This window comes from Alligator sinensis, unplaced genomic scaffold (assembly GCF_000455745.1).
Source record: "Alligator sinensis unplaced genomic scaffold, ASM45574v1 scaffold13_1, whole genome shotgun sequence".
Taxonomy (NCBI): domain Eukaryota; kingdom Metazoa; phylum Chordata; order Crocodylia; family Alligatoridae; genus Alligator; species Alligator sinensis.
This window is the reverse complement of record NW_005841909.1, coordinates 3,059,650-3,063,645: the sequence shown is the minus strand read 5'-3', so window position 1 is coordinate 3,063,645 and position 3,996 is coordinate 3,059,650. Positions and strand designations below refer to the sequence as shown.

General features: G+C 42.4%; 1 protein-coding gene across 3 annotated transcripts in view; it reads left to right on the top strand.

Annotated features, from left to right (window-relative positions):
• The window catches only part of ESR2 (estrogen receptor 2), a 71,301-nt gene that overhangs the window by 27,334 nt on the left and 39,971 nt on the right, over window positions 1-3,996 (top strand). The gene's annotated exons all lie outside the window — the stretch shown is intronic.

Here is a 3,996-nt window from a genome sequence, read left to right as displayed (position 1 = left end):
TTCGCCTGCTGAATTCTAACCACGATGAAAGTATTCCACAAATCCTAACCATGATGCAACAACTTGACCAATGTCCAAAGCAACCAGGTTTTTGAAATAGCTTGTTGACTCTCTCTCTATTATTATTCAGGACTGGGTATTAGGTAACAGGACTGACTGAGACTTCACAAAGTCAGATGAAAGTCTTTTGGAGATGGTATCCAGCCTCATTTAATTTTGTGATTGAGATTTCTGTAGTAGATTAGGCAAAATTTTCAGCTATGAGAACATTAGTGTAACTGTAAAAATATCTACGGTCTGCACAAACTCTTGCATTGCATGTGTAAATGAGTGTCTACACAAATGTCAGTTCATGCAGTTACAAACTAGGGGTGTGTGAAGTGGGCCCTATTCAATTAGGATTCAGATTCAGCCTGAATCAGGAACAATGATTTGATTTGTTGATTCAGATCACTGTCCCTGATCCGATTTGGCGGTATCTGAAGATTTGATGCTGATTCAGAGAATGAGTGATTCAGACATAGACACAGCTTTAAATGTTTTTTCTATATACCTTGAGGTACCAGAGTGGCTTGTGAATGCTGTGGTACATGGAGTGTCCCACAGAAGTGTGTGGGGGCCCTCCATGTGCTCGGCAGCGAACCCAGAAGTGGACCGGAAGTAAGCTGGGGAGCACGCAGGTCCCCCCTCCCCCCATGCCATGGGGGGACCCCGGGTTCTCCCCCCAGACCCAGGAGGCACCAGTTGCTGAGCTGGGGGGGCTTCCCAGCATACTCCTTGGCAAACCCAGAAGTGGATTGGAACTACTTCTGTTCCACTTCCGGGTCTGCTGCCGAGTGCGCTGGGGAGCCCTCTGCACTCTTGTGGGATGCTCCACGCACCCCAGCATCACAGCGTTCACGAGCCACCTGCTACCTAGAGGTATGTAGAAAAAACATTTAAAGCTGTGTCTATGTCTGAATCAGCGAATCTTTCCCAATCTCTCTGAATCAATTCGTAGGGTTCCAATTCGATTTGGAGAGATTCGAGGGTCCTCTGATTCAATTCGGATTCGGAGATTGGGCTGAATCTCCACTGAATAGATTCGGGGACCGAAGCTTTACACAGCCCTATTACACATACTGTGCACCAAAGCTATTTGACACACACAAATGTAATGCACCAGAAAAAGGTGTCCCAACAATTGTGTTTGGTTGCAGGTCTTTGTGTGCTGTTTACAAGCATCATTCCTTGTAGCTACAGTATCACGTCATGGATCAAGATTGAGTCTTGGTGTTTTAATTTTAGGAGTATAAGACCAGTTCTCCTATTAGCTACATTCCTTTTTCCATCTCTGGTTTTGCATGTGAGGGCCATGAACAGCTTGCAAGGGGCCAAGAGTAGATTTGCTAGAAGCTGACGTTCCATGGGGAAAGCATGTTAGTATAGGTCAACACTAAGTTTAAGGTAGATGCTGCAGCCTTTTGGCTTGTAAATAACCCACCAGCAGCATACTAGTCTAAGAAAGGAGGTTAGTTTGGTCTTCAAGTTGGCCCAGAATGAAGAGATCCCTGTCTTCCATGGATGGTGGCTTCTGTGCTCCCAGGAGGTACTAGACAAAATCTCTGTGCATCTTTTTATTCATTGTTGTGTGACTAGTGGTATAGTCTTATGCCCTAAAAGTAATAGTTTCAGGAAATTCCATGTATACTATTTTCTAATATTTCATTATTTTCCACACTACTACATCATAAAGGGACAGAAATTGGAAGATGTGGATAATGGTTTTTGGGTTTTTTTGGTAGGTGACCACCATAATATTTAAGAGTGAGACAGTTGAATAGTTTGAAAATGTTATGCTATGACCCACTTCAGTCCTATCCACATATGACAGCACAGCTGTAAGAATGGGAATTTATTATAACTTCAGACCACAGGGATGTGAGAATAATAATTTCCCTTACTGTAGTTATTTAGATTTCAGTCAAAACACTTTTTTTCACAGGCATGCCTCTCCTTCTGCTTCATTCTGTGGTGAAGCCTTAATACAGTGTTCATGACATTAATTTATTTCCATGGAAACAAAGATTATGATATTGAAAATTCATTAGTTTTCTAAATTGAATGGCAGTTGAAGCAGAGGGACAGTTCCTTGGGCAGAGATTCCAAGGAAAATTTAAAAAATAAATGAAAATACTTGGGTTGAAAATGCGTCTTAGATAAGAAAACAAAATGATAGCCCTATGGGAAATATGTTCTGTTAACTTTTTCAAGCCTTAAAGGGAAAGAAACAATCTGAATTAAATAGTTTCTTTTTCCAGGTGGTGATATCTCTTAACATTGGCCAAATTAGTGCATTTTAGTTTGTAGCTTAAGTACAGAGACCCACAAGTCCTTGTGTTTGGTAAGTAGGCTCCTCACATGATAACAGAAGGCATTTTTGTAAAGCTTTAGTAATAAGTTATTATAGTATTCTGCTATCTTGCAGTAGTCTGTAGCAAACATAAAATGTGTAGCACATAAATGTAAAGCTGAACTTGACTATTCATACCACCTTTAGGTACAAAATAGTACAGGCACAGTGAAGACAAAGGTTCCATATCGTTCTTGGTCCTACTCAAGTCATGGCAGCACATCCATTGTCTTCACAGGGCAGGACCAGATTCTGAATTCTTTTTCAATAAGATTTTAAAACTCAGGCCAAGTTATTCCAAAGGAATCTGAAGTTTATGTCTCCCCCTTCCTCCTAATTCACGTCTTGGTTGAAATATAGGGTTACAATGCTCTGAACAGAAAATTTGTGTTACAAGGTGAGGATATATGAGCAGTAGCATAAGAAGCGGTGGGCAACTGGGACACCAGGTACCAACTTAAAGGAGAGGTAGGAACAGCAATGGCTACTAGGGCTGTGCAGAGCTTTGGTCCTTGATTCGATTCGAAGGAGATTCGGCCCAATTCGGTGGCTGAATCTCCGAATCTGAATCGAATCAAGAGACCCTTTAATCTTTCTAAATTGAATCGGAACCCTCTGAATTGATTTGGTGATTCGGATATAGACATAGCTTTAAATGTTTTTTCTACATATCTCTAGGTACCAGGCAGGTTGTGAACACTATGATGCTGGGGTGGATGGAGCGTCCCACAGGAGTGCGGGGAGGCCCTCCGCATGCTCGACAGGGAACCCAGAAGTGGACTGGAAGTAATTACAGTCCGCTTTGGGGTCTGCCAGGGAGTGTGCTGGGGGGCCACCCCGCACCGCCTCCTCCCCACCCCCACCTTCGACTCAGCTATAGAGCCAGGAGGCACCAGTTGCTGATCTCATGTAGGAGCTGTAACAGAATTGACTCTTCTGAAGTCAACAGGTCCGCCAGGGGGTTTAGCTGTTGAGTGCTAACAAGTCTCTTCTGAGCCTGTATGAACTCTGATTTATTTTTTTTCTCCCTCCAAGGCCATGTTTGTCAAATCTGCTTAGGTTTTCCTGGGAAAAGTTAAACCACTCACTGACACGATGGCTAGTTTCCGCCAAATGTCAAGCCCTTGCCCCCCAAAATGGGGGTACTGGATCATTTCAAAGGAAATTTGTCAAAAATGTTTTGACATGGGCTAAATTCTGTATGTTTCCTTAGCCATGTTCTCAGCAACAGGTTTTGTTTGAAATTTCCACCAAAAAGTCACCTGCTGAGGCAGACCCCCAGCATATAATATTTCAGCCCAAGCAGCTAATGTGTCAAAGTTTTATAAACAACTTAAACAGGATCTTATTAAGGGAAATGTCACAGCAGTGGGAAATACAACACTGCCTATTAAGCCAGTGAGCCCCTGCTCTAATGTGAGGTGCCGCATACATTGCACAGTTTCTCCTGCCTGGAGTAGACAAAGGATAGGAATTTAACTATTTTCTTTTTTCTCTTTGTGAAACTTTAATGTTTCTTGTATAAAAATGGTTGAAATAAATGGGATAGTATAGGGATTTTTAGTCTCATTAGGCTATTAGCGTCTAGAGAGCTCTGACCCTTT